Here is an 18498-nt window from a genome sequence, read left to right as displayed (position 1 = left end):
ACGTGTGTGTGTGTGTGTGTGCGCACCACTGCTTACTTTGTTGTGCTAGAAGGGAATTTGTCTGCAGCTACGATCAAAGAATCCCGTTCAAAAGGTTTATTAGTATCTGGCTGTGGGTATTTTGCTCCGAATTAACGCAGAAGTAAATGTCCTTTGTTTTCCTCTTTCCTTGGGTGGAGAGCTGGTTCATATATGCTTCGTAGCTTCAGATAAATCCTTTGTCCTACTGAGGGTGATCAGCTGTTACTGCACTGAAGGTGAAGCTGGAAGGAAATACACTAGGGCTGCCTGGGTTTCAAAAAGTCAAATTACCTCTGCGCCGTGGCAATGGTTGATAATTTAAATGAGAGAGAGTAAAAAATACAGACACACACTCGCACATGCATGCATACACCCACACATGCACACACAGACAGATACACACTAAGTCTTTACAGTTCGGACTTTTAATGAAGCCCCAGTTGTGATGACACAGAGGCAGGGATTGCTACAGTGGGATAATTACTTGGCTCCCTTGCAGCTGAGTTTCGCAGATGCATTATTAACAGTGTTTTCCACACCGTAACGAGCGAGGATTGGAGGTGGCGTTCACAATGGCAGGCCTCCGCCATTAGCGGCTTTGCACAAACACACATATACGTGTTTTCGCAAAACCCTGCAAAGGTTGTGAGATTCCAACGAATTCCTTGCAGGAAAAGTTCAGACTACCATGACCGGATGTGTCAGCGCTCAAAGCAGAGCTCTCCTGAGCAACGCACCATGGGAAATTACTGAATCAGAATGCATTGATTTTCTGCAGAAAAATACAGACACCGGGTCCTGACGGGGAATTAAGGACCAAAAGAAACAGCGCATTTTTCTTTGTCTTACAACTCTATAATTATCCCGACCTCATAATAAAATAATCGACAGCCTTTCAATTTGCTGGATGTTTACCACTTCATTTTCGGCGCGGTGCCGCGAATAGATTAACGGGAGTTCTCTGTGTTTAATAATAAAATCTTATGCGTTTTTCGAGGAGTGAGGGGACGTGAAGGTACGTTCCCTTATTTACCGGTCAGTAGTGGGTCTGGAGAGAGTGTGTTCATTTTCAAGGTGACTCTTTTGTGTTACGCCAAGTGCCTGTACATGTGGACTGAACTAACAGCCTCCCAGTAATTAACACCACTGGTTAATGAAGTCCAGCTGCTGTGAAGGCTGGCTGAAAAAATGCCAATCTCTGTGAAAACCTACATTGAATAGATTTCCATCACTAATTTGAATTGACAATCTACCGAGATTTAATTGTGGCCTTCGAAAAATATATCGCAATGTAAAAACAATAAAACGCCAAGCTACCTTCAAGGAGACTGTATTTCTTTTCCTTACTTCTATGTTGGGAATGCAGGCTCCCATTTAATTCCTAACTGAACAATAAATTGGTTCCTCCTTTGTTCATTACTTCGGATACCTTTTAATGCCTTTTTGGCCCATTGCCAAAAAAGCTCCCAATTAACAAATTATCTTTTCCGAAGCATAATTAAATTAAATAGACTTCTCCTTTAGTTTGGTTTAGTTTAGAGATACAGTGTGGAAAACAGGCCCACCGAGTCCGCACCGACCAACAATCCCCTCACACAAACCCTACCCTACACACACTAGGGACAATTCTACATTTACATCAAGCCAATACAAACCTGTATGTCTTTCGAGTGTGGGAGGAAACCCAAGATCCTGGAGAAAACCCACCCGGTCACAGGGAGAACGTGCAAACTCCCTACAGACAGCACTCATAGCAGGTCTTGAGCCGAGGTCTCTTGCGTCTAGGCAGCAACTCTACCGCTGCGCCACCGTGTCGCCATCTCTCCCGATCGAGTGCAAACTGTCCTACAAGGCCACAGTGGTGTAGGTGACTTACATACCTACACCTGTACTTTCTCTTTCAGTAAAAATAGAAAGAAAAGAAGTCATTTGGAATCACTTCCATCCATTCACCCAATGTGAAATGCATGACAACAATTAACAAGTCAGAGATAGACACAAAAAGCTGGAGTCAAATCCACAAAAAAAAAGCTCACTCAAATCCACATGTACAATGACACAAATGCTAAAGGAATGGGTGACATTTCGGGTCGAGACCCTTCTTCAAGACTGAGAATCAGCCGAGAGGGAAACGAGAGATATGAAAAGGTACATGGAACAAATGAGTGAAAGATGTGCAAAAGAACAAATCAAAGCCAGCAACGATGGTCAAAGAAAGGTAGAGCAATCAGTCTGAAGAAGGGTCTCGACCCGAAACATCAGCCATTCCTTCTCTCCCGAGATGCTGCCTGACCTGCTGAGTTACTCCAGCATTTTGTGAATAAATCGATTTGTACCAGCATCTGCAGTTATTTTCTTATAGAGCCAATTGTTGGCTGTGGAGAAGGTGATAGCCAAAGGTAGACACAAAACTGGAGTAACTCAGCGGGACAGGCAGCATCTCTGGAGAGAAGGAATGGATGCTGCCTGTCCCGCTGAGTTACTCCAGCCTTTTGTGTCTATCGTCGGTTTAAACCAGCATCTGCAGTTCATTCCTGCACGAGAAGGTAATAACAATTGATGCAAACAGTGAAACTCAGCAGGATGACACTGAAACTAGTACGACGACTGGGGTGGGGACGGTACGGAGAGGGAGGGGATACAATGGCATCCATTCCCTCTCTGTCATCCTTGCATCCCCTCACTCTCAGTCTGAAGGGTCTTGACCCGAAACGTCACCTATTCCTAATCCCCAGAGATGCTGCCTGACCTGCTGAGTTGCTCCAGCTTTTTTGTGTCTAACTTCGGTGTAAACCAGCACCTGCAGTTCCTTCCTACACAATTAACAAATCAATCCTATTTGTACTTCCCCTCTAACAAACTGACACAAAAAAAAAGCTCGCTCAAATCCACATGTACAATGACACAAATGCTAAATATTCACAAAATGCTGGAGTAACTCAGCAGGTCAGGCAGCATCTCAGGAGAGAAGGAATGGGTGATGTTTCGGGTCGAGACCCTTCTTCAGACGTCTGAAGAAGAGTCTCGACCCGAAACGTCACCCATTCCTTCTCTCCTGAGATGCTGCCTGACCTGCTGAGTTACTCCAGCATTTTGTGAATAAATACTGTCGATTTGTACCAGCGTCTGCAGTTATTTTCTTACACTACCAAATGCTAAATATCGTCGTTTGTTTAAAATTGTAAATACATCACCTACAGCATGGGTCCATGGCAAATCTTCCTGTAAAAAAAAAAACACCACAATACAATTTGCACAAATTATTGTAAATGTAACCAAAGTACTCTAGTCAATCGACTCTAGTCCCTTGCAGACTATATGTAGAATGTGTTTCCAAAAACTGAAGTTGGCAGACAATAAGGTGACACCAAAAATCAGTCGCCATATTTTTTTTACTGACAAAGGTAGTATAAATTAATCAGTAGAACAAGGAAAAGCCAGTCAAAATCTTTCTAGTCAGCATTTTGATATTTTGCTCCAGTTTCATCCTTTTCCAATCTGGTAATGACTCAAAGAATCGTCTCATGGCTAAAGCATCACTGCAATAGAATGCACACAAATTAGTCCTCCCATCTAACCATCACTCTAGTCAAACAGTCTCTCCACACAAATGGCTATTGACTACTTTCACCATTCACACAACTCAAACTTGAGCAGGGAGAGTGGAGAAATCAGAGCTGCTTGTTCCACTTTCACTCTCAGAATAACACTTTTCTTGAAGCCTTCATAAATTACATTGCCACGTTATTTGTGAATAGAGTTGCTGGCTTACAGCGCCAGAGACCCGGGTTCCATCCCGACTGCGGGGGGCGCTGTCCGTACGGAGTTTGTGCGTTCTCCCCGTGACCTGCGTGGGTTTTCTCCGAGATCTTCGGTTTCCTCCCACACTCCAAAGACGTGCAGGTTTGTTGGTTAATAGGCTTGCTATAATTATAAACCGTCCCCAGTGTGTGTTGAGTGGTGTTAGTGTGCGGAGATCGCTGGTCGGTGCGGACTCGGTGGGCCAAAGGGCCTGTTTCCGCGCTGTATCTCTAAGCTAAACTAAACTAAATTGTGCCCTCAGTGTTGCTGTCTTTGCGTGCTTACCTCTCACTGGCATGAACCCATTGCGTTCTCACTGAGTAGTTATGGTCACTACGCAATTTGATGCACCTCACCGCCCAGCCCCATAAACTTTAATAGATGTGTGAATAACTGACTCATATTCAATACCACGGGTATCATTAACATCTGACACTTAGGTTTGGGCTTATTATTGTCATGTGGTATGGTTCACTGTAGACAATCAGTTGCCTATACAAAGTCCAATGTCCTCAATGACGTACCCTAGCTTATGGAAGGACCGTTCAGAAGCCTGATTACAGAGGGGAGGAAGCTATTCCTGAGCCTGGTGGTGCGCGCTTTCAAGCTTCTGTACCTTCCGCCAGACAGGAGCAGAGAGAAGAAGGAATGACTGGGGTGGGACAAGTTGGCTGCTGTTCCAAGGCAGTGTGAAGTGTAGATGGTGTCAATGGTGGGAATTCTGGACTGTGGGATGGACTGGGCTACATCTACAACTCTGCAATTTCTTGCGTTGAGAGTGGCAGCATTATAACTTTTTAGTGATGACTCTTTGACATGAACAAGCTATTTTCAGACTCTGTCACATAAGTAGTCCAAATGCTAGACAAATAGATTCTATGAGGTAGGTTATATAAGAAAATAACTGCAGATGCTGGTACAAATCGAAGGTATTTATTCACAAAATGCTGGAGTAACTCAGCAGGTCAGGCAGCATCTCGGGAGAGAAGGAATGGGCAATGTTTCGGGTCGAGACCCTTCTTCAGACTTCTGAAGAAGGGTCTCGACCCGAAACGTCACCCATTCCTTCTCTCCCGAGATGCTGCCTGACCTGCTGAGTTACTCCAGCATTTTGTGAATAAATACCTTCTCTGAGGTAGGTTAGGTTGTCATGTATACCGAGGTACAGTGAAAAGCATTGTTTTGCATTTGTTATACTATCAAATCAGATAATACTAAACATAAATACAATCAAGCCAAATTCAAGCACAATAGGTAGAGCGAATTAATTTAATTTAGTTTAGTTTAGTTGAGGGATACAGTGCCGAAACAGGTCCTTCAGCCCACCGACCAGCGATCACCATTCATACAAGCACACACTACGTACCGGGGACAATTTACCATTTTTACCGAAGCCAATTAACCTACAAACCCATACGTCTTTGGAGTGTGGGAGGCAGCCGGAGAAAACCCACGCAGGTCACGGGGAGAACGTACAAACTCCGTACAGACAGTGCCCGTCGTCAGGATCGAACACGGGTCTCTAGCGCTGTAAGGAAGCAACTCTACCGCTGCGCCACCGTTATGTCAAACTATATCGCCCAATGGTCCGGCTTCTATGTTTGGAGAATCTGACATTATTGACTTCATGCCATCATTTCCCGACATTTCGCTGAAAGTATTTTTTTACCAGGAGGTATTTGGAACATGTCCCAATTCCGGACTATATTGGAGAATGTGGTTCTTAAAATTGAAGCTGGCAGAAAATAAGGTGACACCAAAATCAATCGTCATATTTTCCACTGACAAAGGTAGTGTAAAGGGATAAGTAAGGGAACAAGAAACAGCCAGTCAAGATCTTTCTAGTCAGCAGATTGATATTTTGCTCCAATCCTTTACCAATCTATTAATGACTCAAAGAATGACTCAAAAAGCAGCTAGAAGCACCCACAACTCACTTGCTCATTGACATGAGAGTTAACTTATCAGTTCTAATTACCGGTAAAAATTTTGTTTAGATTTGTTTAGTTTAGTTCAGAGATACAGTGCGGGAATGGTCCCTTCGGCCCACCAAGTCTGTGCCGACCAGTGATCCCAGTACACTAACACTAGCCTACAACAATTTCACCGAAGCCAATTAACCTACAGACCTGTACGTCTTTGGAGTGTGGGGGGAAACTGGAACACCCGGAAACAACCCGCGCAGGCCACGGGGAAAGCGTACAAACTCCGTACAGACGGCGCCCGCTGTCAAGATTGAACCCGGGTCTCTGGCGCCGTAAGGTAGCAACTCTACCGCTGCGCCACCGTGCCGTACTGAAGCCGATTCATGAGTTGATTCCATTTCAAATCAATTTGGCCCAGTTGAGTTCTCCATCATTCACATTAAAAAACAACTTTGAAGCAGTTTTCCACCGGCTTCGCTCAAGTAACTCCTACAGGTGATCGGTTTGCCAGAGAGCGATTAAGCATGTGGTGGCATAGTTTGGAGCAAAATGACAAATTATGTTGTAGATAAACTGTCTCAAGATTACAGGCCAGACACTATGCTGGCTCTCTAGCATTGAAAGATAGACACAAAATGCTGGAGTAACTCAGCAGCATCTCTGGAGAGGTGGAATGGGTGACGTTTCGAGTCGAGACCCTTCTTCAGACCCGACCCGAAACGTCACCCGTTCCTTCTCTCCAGAGATGCTGCCTGACCTGCTGAGTTACTCCAGCATTTTGTGTCTAGATCTTCTTCATCTCCTCTCAGAGACTATCCTTGATTGGATTTCGCTGGCTTTACCTTGCACTAACCGTTAATTCCCTTATCATGTATCTATGTATCTAAATGGCTTGATTGTAATCATGTTTTGTCTTGCTGCCGAGCGGTCAGCACGCAACAAAAGCTCTTCACTGTACCGCGGTACACGCGACAATAAGCTAAACTGAAACTGAATCTTCGGTGTCAGCCAGCATCTGCAGTTCCTTCCAACACACCCCTGCTCTCTGGATGTAATGATGTACAGTTACAAGCACCAAAATGTAGATGTGTCTAATTCAGCGGAACCTGCTCTCCAGCTGTTAATCCACAAGGTGAAAGCTTCCCGAGAAATCCAGCCAGTGGCAATCTGCTGAGGATTCCGGGCGCTCGGCTACACCTTCTCAGCTGTCCGTAACGGCCAGGAATGGGGGAGGATTTACCTGGAGGATCCTTATTCCCAGAGCTGCCGGACAAAAATACAGCTGTCTCATCATATAAACAATCGAAAATTAACCACAATGGATTTAACACTCCAGCATTTCAAACACCGGCTGCAAAGCCATCAATCAATGTATCAATCAGCATGGGAGTACAAAATCAGTTGGTTTTAGGCAGAATACAAATCAGACTGAAGAAAGCCATGTTACCATCCCAATCTATTTTTCTGCACCATCTCAATTATACAACGTTGTACAGCTTTTCACTGTACCTCGGTACATGTGACAATAAACCAGACTAAAATAAATGGTCATTTACATCACAGTAGTTTATCGGGTGGTATTCAAAGAAATATTTACTTGTAAGGTGATTGGGAGACATTCAAAAGGGCAGAAACATGCCCTTTGGCCCACCGAGTCCGCACCGACCAGCGTTCCCCACACGCTAACACTGTCTGACAGATGGACGTAAAATGCTGGAGTAACTGAGCAAGACGGACAACATGTCTGGAGGAAAGGGATGGATAACGTTTTGGGTCGAGACCCTTCTTCCTAAACGCTATCCTACTCGCCAGGGCCAATTTACAATTTTTACAGAAACCAATCAACCTACAAACCTGCACGTCTTTGGATTGTGGGAGGAGACGGGAGCACCCGGGGAAAACCCACGCAGGTCACGGGGAGAACGTACAAACTCCGTACAGACAGCACCCGTGGTCAGGATTGAACCCGGGTCCCTGGCGCTGTGAGGCTGCAACTCTACCGCTGCGCCACCCAGACAAAGAAACTCATAAATATATAGATGTCAGAAATATTTATGCAAAAACATACAAGAGAAAGTAACTCCTGCAAGTTTCACACTACATAAAGCCCTGACACTATGTATTCACCTGGGTCTTGTTTGGAGATTATAAAAAGCGCTGTACACTGCCAATAGACAATAGACAATAGACAATAGGTGCAGGAGTAGGCCATTCGGCCCTTCGAGCCAGCACCACCGTTCAATGTGATCATGGCTGATCATTCTCATTCCTGCCTTCTCCCCATACCCCCTGACTCCGCTATCCTTAAGAGCTCTATCCAGCTCTCTCTTGAATGCATTCAGAGAATTGGCCTCCACTGCCTTCTGAGGCAGTGAGTTCCACAGATTTACAACTCTCTGACTGAAAACGTTTTTCCTCATCTCCGTTCTAAATGGCCTACCCCTTATTCTTAATCTGTGGCCCCTGGTTCTGGACTCCCCCAACATTGGGAACATGTTTCCTGCCTCTAACGTGTCCAACCCCTTAATAATCTTATATGTTTCGATACCGCGGGCACTGACCTCCCCACTATCGAAGGCATCTATAGGAATCGCATCAAGGACCATCAACACTGGCCCTGCCATGACCAACACTGGTCACTCCATCCATCGGAAAGAAGTTACAGGAGCTTGAACACGGTGTTCACGACTGTTCTACCTAAGAACACTGAAAAAGTCTGGACTACCCCAACAGCTGCTGACGACATTCTACCGCTGCACCATAGAGAGCATCCTAACGCATGGCATCCCTGTGTGGTACCTCAGCTGCACGGAGGCAGAAAGGAAAGCTCTTCAGCGGGTAGTCCATAGAGCTCAGAGGACCATCGGAACACAGCTACCAGCCTTGGAGGGCATCTACAACACACGATGCCTCAGAAAAGCCACCAGCATCCACAAAGACTCCTCACACCCCTGCAACAGTCTGTTCGAACTCCTTCCATCGGGCAGACGATACAAGGCCTTCTACGCCCGCACCTCCAGACTCAGGAACGGCTTCATCCCCAGGGCCATAGCTGCTAAGAACCGGTCCTGCTGAGCCGGATGGTCACATCGCACAGTGATCCGGCGGCACAGATCTACTTGCACTTTATTCTGTCTTAAAACTGTTACAATTTGTTTCGTTGGGTTGCTGTTGTCTAAATTAACTAAATTATTGCATCGTATGGGAGGCGCATTCCCAATCTCGTTGTACCCCTGTACAATGACAATAAAGATATATTGTATTGTATTGTATTGTGACCTCCAGGTAAAGGAACAGCTTCTTCCCAACAACCATCAGGCTCCGGAACTCTACAAACACCAACTAACCTACAACCTGCCTTGGTTGTAGTAGGAAGATCGGGCTTTTGTTTTGCATTAATATTGGGGTCATTTTTTAATATACTGAACTCTTTTGTTTATTGTGTTATCTATGAGCACTGTTTTTACAGACCTGTTATGCTGCGACAAGTAAAAATTCTAAGAATTTCTCAGTGGTCTAAGGAAATTCGACATGTCCCCAAACAACCCTTACCAATTTCTACAGATGGACCATAGAGAGCGTCCATGTTTCTTTTTAGTTTGGTTTAGTTTCGTTTAGAAATACCGTGCGGAAGCAGGCCCTTCGGCCCACCGAGTCCGCACCGACCAGCGATCCCCGGAATCTGTGGAATTCTCTGCCTCAGAAGACAGTGGAGGCCAATTCTCTGAATGCATTCAAGAGAGAGCTAGATAGAGCTCTTAAGGATAGCGGAGTCAGCGGGTATGGGGAGAAGGCAGGAACGGGGTGCTGATTGAGAATGATCAGCCATGATCACATTGAATGGCGGTGCTGACATGAAGGGCTGGCTCGAAGGGCCAAATGGCCTCCTCCTGCACCTATTGTCTATTGACATTATCATACAGCAGAGACAATTTTTACATTTATACCAAGCCAATCAACGTACAAACCTGTATGTCTTTGGAGTGCGGAAGGAAACCAAAGTTCTTGGAGAAAACCTATGCGGTCACGGGGAGAAAGTACAAACTCCGTACAGACAGCACCTGTATCATATCATATCATATCATATATATACAGCCGGAAACAGGCCTTTTCGGCCCACCAAGTCCGTGCCGCCCAGTGATCCCCGTACATTAACACTATCCTACACCCACTAGGGACAATTTTTTACATTTACCCAGCCAATTAACCTACATACCTGTACGTCTTTGGAGTGTGGGAGGAAACCGAAGATCTCGGAGAAAACCCACGCAGGTCACGGGGAGAACGTACAAACTCCTTACAGTGCAGCACCCGTAGTAGTCAGGATCGAACCCGGGTCTCTGTAGGCAGCAACTTTACTGCTGCGCCACCGTGCAACCATTTTTGCATTTTTTTGTCCAGTCTTACCGATCTCCCAGTTGAAGATCCTTTCCCCACCACTCCCATAAGTTGTTGATTATTAGCAGGACTACCATGGAGTTGTCCTTTCTAAAGTCAAGTACTCTAGAATGTTTACATTTTAACACGGGCACCACTTAATCATATCTTGGCTATGATTGTCATGCTCTCGAATTATAAATTATTATCGAATTATTATCGAATTATAAATATTGTTACAGAGAGGCGCAGTGCTTTACATTTTAACATCACCAGGCTGGCATTATTACCCTGATCAATACAATATCTAAAGCAACAGATAGGCAAAAAGGTAGGGGGAGGGTTTGATTGATTGATCAAGCTCAAAGTTAAACATTTCCCAGTCACATGATGATTATTATTATTATTATTATTATTATTATTATTATTATTATTATTATTATTATTATTATTATTATTATTATTATTATTATTATTATTATTATTATTATTATTATTATTATTATTATTATTATTATTATTATGCTGCTCCCACCCTCTGGAACTCACTACCTCAGACCATCAGAGACTCCTCCTCACTCACCACATTCAAAACATCACTAAAGTCTCACCTGTTCAGCACTGCCTTCAAACACTGACCGTCACCTCACCTTATTTTTCCTTTTCTGTTCGTTTACTTATTTATTTATTTTTTCCCTATGTTTTAGTAAACCCTGTAAAGTGTCTTTGAGTTTTTAGAAAAGCGCTATACAAATGTAATGCATTATTATTATTATTATTATTATCCACTTTGCTATTTTGTGGTGCAGCGGTAGAGTTGCTGCCTTACAGCGCCAGAGACCCGGGTTCAATCGTGACTACTGGTGCTGTCTGTACAGAGTTTGTACGTTCTCCCCGTGACCTGCATGGGTTTCCTCCCGCACTCCAAAGACGTACAGGTTTGTAGGTTGACACAAAAAGCTGGAGTAACTCAGCGGGACAGGCAGCATCTCTGGAGAGAAGGAATGGGTGATGTTTCAGGTCGAGACCCTTCGTAGGTTAATTGTTTTGGTATAAATGACAGGGTTATTTAGTGTGCGTAGGGTAATGTTAATGTGCGTGGATCGCTGGTCGGAGCAGACTCGATGGGCCGAAGGGCCTGTTTCCGCGCTGTATTTCTAGTCTAAACTAAACTAGATCACATAAAATCTCTAATTTCCCTGCATGAACCCTCCCCCTGATTTACTGCCTTATCCACTGCTTTAGAAATGATTCACCGGGATAATACCAGTCTGGTTTAGTTATAGGGAGTGAACCACTCACAGATTATGTTATCAATGTTTTGCCACATATAATTATTCCAGTCCATTATCCGGTCATTACCAAGGTACTGCCTGTTGGATTTGGTGTAGGAACCACACTTCCTAAAGTACAACAATGACTTCACTTCCAAAATATTGAATTACACTTAAACCCTGCAATTGAGTTACTCAAGCATTTTGTGTCTATCTTCGGTGTAAACCAACATCTGCAGTTCCTTCATTCATATATATATATATATATATATACTAGACCAAGTGGACCCGTTTGGCCCAAACCTCTCCTGCATTTGTGCAGCACCCTCTCCTCCCCCCTCCTTCCCCTCCTCCCTCTCTCCCCTCCCCCTCCCTCCCTCCCCCCCTCCCTCCCTAGGAGATAGATTTAAACTTTAAAATGTGAATAACTTTAAAAATATAACACCGATTCCAATGAAACTTCTTCCATTAGCACCAAAGGGACGACGGTGAGTAAGGTGGGCCTAAACTTATCGTGCTATCATGTACCGCTTTGGCTGTAGTTCAGGAACAAACAAACAAACAAACAAACAAGAGTTTTAGTATATAGATAGATATATATAGTGTAAGAAAATAACTGCAGACGCTGGTACAAATCGAAGGTATTTATTTCACAAAATGCTGGAGTAACTCAGCAGGTCAGGCAGCATCTCAGGAGAGAAGGAATGGGTGACGTTTCGGGTCGAGACCCTTCTTCAGACTGATATATATATCCAGATATATATGTATGTACTGAAGGTACTGAACATTTTCTCACTTATTATATTGCTTACAGTTTGTTTACAGTATGTTTACATATTCTTTAGTGTTGCTGCAAGTAAGAATTTCATTGTTCCGTTTTGGGACAAATGACAATAAAAAATAGTGTTGACGTGACTTTTTTTTAGATTTAGAGATACAGTGCAAAAACAGGCCCTTCGGCCCACCGGGTCTGCGTCGCCCAGCGATCCCCGCAAACTAACACTATCCTACACCCACTGGGGACAATGTTTACATTTGCCCAGCCAATTTACCTACATACCTGTACGTCTTTGGAGTGTGGGAGGAAACCGAAGATCTCGGAGAAAACCCACGCAGGTCACGGGGATAACGTACAAACTCCGTACAGACGGCGCCCGTAGTCAGGATCGAAACTGAGTCTCCGGCGCTGCATTCGCTGTAAGGCAGCAACTCTACAGCTGCGCCACCGTGCCGCCCTTAACAATAACAAACCAACACCAAATCCTACTCAGCCTTTCCTCACAAGATAACCCTGTCTTCTTCTGAATTTGTCCAGTGAATTTACGATTCATCACCGGGAATTTTTTTGATTTACTATAAAAATTCAATTTTCCTCAATAAAATAATGAGAAACAGATTGAGATCAGCGATAATGCCAACGAACCAGCTGCTCTAGAAATTACAGATGTGAAAATGCGAGATTCATTGGCATAACGTTTGGTAGTGCACAAACATTTTTAAGAAGCTGATTAAGTACTGATGTTTAGTTAAAAGAACTGAATGTAGACATCTGTTTGATCCTTTGATCTCTTTGTTCAAAGAATACCAAAGAGCTGGTAACATATATTGTTGAACTACCAAAGGAATTGGTAATGTATATCAATGCATCATTTGAAATAAAAGTTGTTGAGAAGAACATAGCCACAGTCAAAGTTGATAAATGCAGATTATCTGTTACCAGGCTACTGAACCATCCTGTCAACAACTAGAGAGCAATCCTGAGTTACCATCGACCTCATTGGAAACCCTCGGACTCTCTTTATTTGGACGTTTATCTTGTGTCTGCGCACTGTGGATGCTCGATTGTAACCAAGGTTTAAAGGTTCATGGTCTTGAAAATAATTGGTAAAAATCGTGAATGGTTCCCTGGTGCGTATGATAGTGCTAGTGTGTATGGGCTTTACTGGTCGGTGTGAACTCGGCGGGCCTTGGAGCCTGTTTCCGCGCTGTATCTCAAAAGTCTAAAGAGAGACAAATCTCATTGAGACAAGATTCTGAGAAGGAGTGACAAGATAGATGTTGAGAGGGTATTTCTTCCAGCTGGAGAAACCAGAGAACAAAGTGGCAATCTCGGGCATCGGACATGCAGGGTTGAGACGAACGGAAATGTTCTTCACTCAGAAACCTGTAAACCCGTGGAACCCTTGGAGACGGAGGAAGCCAAGCCCAGGATCCACTTTGTGATCGGCGGCCACTCACTGTTGGTAATCGAGGACAAGTTCCCCGAGATCTTGCCTAAGGTCGGTCCCCATCACTGCCGGGCCCTGACCCATCTCTCCTTGTCTGGAGCCAGATCAGTCCTCTCTCCCAGAGCCCCTCCTCCTTCCTGCTCTCCTCCTCCCTCCCTTTCTCTCTCCCCTCCCCCTCCCTCCCTCCCTTTCTTCCCTCTCCCTCACCTCCTTCCCCCTTGTCCTCTCTCTCCCATCCCTCTCCATCCATCCGGACGCCTCCTCCTTTCCTCTCTCCCTCTCCCTTAAGGTCAGAAGTGATAGGAATAAAATTAGGCCATTCGGCCCATCAAGTCTACTCCGCCATTCAACTGTGGCTGATCTATCTCTCCCTCCTAATCCCACTCTCCTGCCTTCTCCCCATCACCACTGACACCCGCACTAATCAAAGATCTATCTATCTCTGCCTTCAAAATATACACTGGCAAAGAATTCCACAGATTCACCACCCTCTGGCTAAATAAATTTCTCCTCATCTCCTTCCCAAAAGGCCGTCCTTTAATTCTGAGGCTGTGACCTCTGGTCCTAGACTCTCCCACTAGTGGAAACATCCTCTCCACATCCACTCTATCCAAGCCTTTCACTATTCTGTATGTTTCAATGAGGTACAGAATAGTGCCTTCCTTCCTTCCCTCACTTTCCCTCTCTCCCTCACTCCCTCTCTCCCCCCCCCCCCCCCTTCCCTCCTCAAAGAGCACTTTGTGTGTTTAGTTTGCAAGAATATTTAAAAGTTAGAACAAATTATCTCACGCAGGAAGAAAATATACAGTAACAGGTTGAAAATTGGACATAAGTATACAATCCTATTGAAGTTGGAGTTGGCTTCAGGGATTCTTGTTTAAAATAATTATTTTGTTTTTATGATGGATGCATCTGGAGTGAAGGAATGGGATTTTGGCTAAAATATCGTTTGTCCCCAAATTCCATCAACCATGAAGTTTGCGTAAGCCTCTAAGATCTCATTACCAACTTTTTTTTTTTAAATCGGAGATTAGAAACAAAACCGAGATTAGAGAAACTAAATCAATACTAGTTTGTCTTTACCTGTGATGTGACTGATTAACTAGCACGTTCAGGAGTCCTGGAGTCTCTCAAGGCGGGACGTTTCTGGCTGGAATTGTACAGTGTGGCATTATATCAGACGCGCGTTACAGCAACAGTCTAATTGGTCATTGTGGGAACAGATATTCCCTTTAGATAGGGACAGGCAACAAAAAAAAAAAGACAAAAAGCCCAGAGTGAATGGGCTAGAACGTAATATAATGGAATGGAGTATAATGTGGAACGATCCGAAGTCATCCATCTTGGTAAAATAAATGGAAAAGCAGAAGATTTTATAAAATGTTGTTAAAATGAAGAGTGTCCAGGACTGGGGGATCTAACGCACGACGCTGTAGATTTACGGGCAGTTCTAACCGGCAATCAGAATGACAAACAATGTTATTGCAAGAGGACCTGAGTGCTAGACCAGGGAGCATCTTGATCCAATTATTTCATGGCTGAGACTGCATCTGGAATACTGCGTGCAGGTCTGGGCTCTCCCCCTGAGAAGGGAAGTGCTTGTTGTAACGAAGGTTCACCATGATTACTGGAATGGCAAGTTTGTCGTAGGAGAGATTAACCAGACCGAGCCCCTATTCTCTTGCGTATAAAAACATAAGTAATTCTGACAAACTCGGGGCTTGACAAGGTGGGATGTGGAGGCGATGTTTTCCCTGACGGAGAGGTGTCCAGAACCAGGTCGGTCGTTCAGGATGTAGTTTCTTCATCCAGATGGCCTTGAATCTTTCAAACTCACGACCCAAGAGCGTTGCACTGGGTCAGCTGCTGATACTTTCAAGAGGAGATCCATTTATTTTATATTTTAGGGGAAAGGGATCAGAGATACTGCAGCAGCTATGTTGCTGCGAGTCAGAATCTCATTGATCCCTTGGCAGACACAAAATGCTGGAGTAACTCAGCGGGACAGACAGCATCTCTGGAGAGAAGCAATGGGTGGCGTTTCGGGCGGAGACGAGGGAGGGGGTAGCTTGGGTGGGAAGGGACGAGTTGACCAGGGAGTTGCGGAGGGAACAGTCTCTGCGGAAAGCAGAAAGGGGTGGAGAGGGGAAGACGTGGCTGGTGGTGAGATCCCGTTGGAGGTGGCGAAAATGTCGGAGGATTATGTGTTGTATGCGTCGGCTGATGGGGAGAAAGGTGAGGATTGGGTCCGTTGTTGCTACATGTCACAATTAAATGTGTACTCTTGACTCTCTTGAGGCAGAAAGTGCTAAGGTAAAAAAAATCTACTACGATCTTACTAAATGGCAGAGCAATTGCAATGGGACAGACAACTCACTCCATAGGCTTTTAAACTTGCTGAAATTTGGGCACCAACCCTGCATTCCTCCCATATACAGCAGCAGGCTGCATCTTAGACACAAGAAACTAGAGTAACTCAGCGTGACAGGCAGCATCTCTGTGGAGAGAAGGAATGGGTGACGTTTCGTGTAGCGATCGGAGCAGAGGGAGTGGCCAGGGTGCGACTCGTTCACTGGATATGCTGCTGGCCTTGCTGAGGCAGCGTGAGGTGCAAATGGGGTCAATGGAAGTGGGGAGGCCGGTTTGTGCGATGGTCTGGGCTGCATCCATAATCCTCCTTCGATCTTGAAAGGAAACGGGAGACGTAGACGGTGATCGAGAGAGAAATGGAACAAATATAATGAGGTAACATTAAAGTAACGATGATCAAAGAAACGGTCCATTGTTGGCTGTGGGCTAGGTGTTAATGAGTTATGCAGACGATGAAACTCGAGTCCTGGCAACATCTTCGTAAATCTTCGCGGCACACTTTGGTGTCTGGCTTTCCCTCATTTCTTTCCAGAGGTCATCTAACACCTGTTCTAACTGTCATGTGTGCAGCCGCCATTTTAAACACGTGCTTGTTGTACTGAGGGCTGGGTTCAGTCCAACTTATGGGTGTATTTTGTCGCTTGCAGCGATGAGCTGCATTACCCCATTTGCCATGGGAGGTCTCGTACTCCAACGAACAGCAACAAAATCCTCTCGTCTTGTCGACATGGTTTTCTAACTGCCGCATCAACTCCATCTTAAAAGACTGCATTTAAAATTACTGATCGCATAAACTTGTTTTCTAAACGAGCGAGATAATTCTCTCCTAGACAACCACATTTCAAATACACTCCACATTAATTGATTTTTCTGCTTCCAGTTTTAATTTTGTACTGCAGATAAATGTATCGATCCTATCTATCTGTTTCCCAGAAGTCTGTAAGCATTTTGTTGTTGAAATAAATGAGCTTCTGATAAGATCAGAAATACAGTTTGTATCATTGGTTTCTTCAGTGATGATTTGCTAGTTTCGAGTGCGTATCCATCTCAAAAGTCAATGGTAGAAATTAAGTGGAATAAATTGTCTGCATTGCATAAGATGACAATAACATTGATCGACATGTTTATTGTTAACACTGGGGATAATTGTCAGTGTGCTTCATGGCACAGTATAAAATCATTATTTAGGGGCAGCAATAGACATCTTATTATCTAGTCAACTGACCGAAGTGAAAAAATATTAGTCAACAATTCAACGCGCACACCCATGACACTAGATTTACACTGAAGATAGGCACAAAATGCTGGAGTAACTCGGCGGGACAGGCAGCAGCTCTCTGAGAGAAGGAATGGGTGGCGTTTCGGGTCGAGACCCTTCTTCAGACTGATTTACACTCATGTGCTTCTGAAAACGTCACCCATAATAGTCGGAGTGGTGCAAGACTGAAAATGCAAAATTCTACTTTTGCAGCATTGCACACCCCGAAAAGAAATGAATGTAATCAAAGTCAAAGTTATCCCTGACTATTGTCGAATGGACCAATATATTATTGGAGAGTTAATAATATGTAAGAGTGCATTTAACAAGTTATATACACATGTTCCATAAATGACAGTATAATCAGGGATAGGAATACAGCCTTTTGTTACTTGCGTGTGGGGACACTCGAACATTTAACGCTGGCAAAAGTGAATGTGAAGTGCGATGCTTTTGTAAGAAATTGCTACAATAAAATCGGTGGAAGAAGGCACTCAAGAAATGGCGTGAACATCATTTGTTTTGGTGCAGCGTTAAACTATAATGCAGGGGCTTATAGAAAACTCCAAGCTTAAAAGCAAACGCACTACTTAATGCAGTGTATGGAGATGGAAATGCTAATTCATGTTTCTCTCCGTCTACAAGTCTCCAGAGTGCCACAAAATACAAATACACTTGCATACCTTAGTTCAGTTTTATAAATACAATATAGTCCCCCTGAGTAACCCCTAAAGGCTTGTCTTTTTATCTCCCAGAGTTACAGAGGAAGAAATCACACAAACACTTTCACATCATCTGCACAGGATGTTCTCCCCTGTGCAGCTAGTTTGGCAGACTAATGTGAGACCATGTTAGCTCGCGCCATGCAAAATGGAATGTAAGCATTAAATTCCAGCACTGTTTTTTTTTACACAGGAAACAAAAATGCCAAATATATTCGGAGGAGCTGAGTGCAAAAAAATAATTACCAGCTTGAGATACGTACGTTAAGATCTATACGTTACGGATGATACCTAAGTTGATGGATTTTTACATTCAATTAACTCATTCGTTGCACCTCTAGATTATGCAAACAGTTGTAAAGGGAAAGTTGTTTTGGCACAAGTTGCTGTTATGCTCAAAACATTAAAACAATCATTTGTTCGCATCTTTAGTCCGACCAATGATATATGTTACCGACCTAAAATTAGTGTAATATACAAACAATCTTCCAAATTCACAATTTTCCTTGAGTAAATTATATT

The 18498-nt window shown here is 44.0% G+C and overlaps 1 protein-coding gene across 7 annotated transcripts in view; it reads right to left on the bottom strand.

The window, feature by feature from the left end:
* znf423 (zinc finger protein 423) overlaps positions 1–18498 on the bottom strand; it is a 341953-nt gene that overhangs the window by 141775 nt on the left and 181680 nt on the right. The gene's annotated exons all lie outside the window — the stretch shown is intronic.

Source organism: Rhinoraja longicauda, chromosome 6 (genome assembly GCF_053455715.1).
Source record: "Rhinoraja longicauda isolate Sanriku21f chromosome 6, sRhiLon1.1, whole genome shotgun sequence".
NCBI lineage: Eukaryota > Metazoa > Chordata > Chondrichthyes > Rajiformes > Arhynchobatidae > Rhinoraja > Rhinoraja longicauda.
The sequence above is the reverse complement of the archived record's forward strand: the minus strand, read 5'-3'. Positions and strand labels throughout refer to the sequence as shown.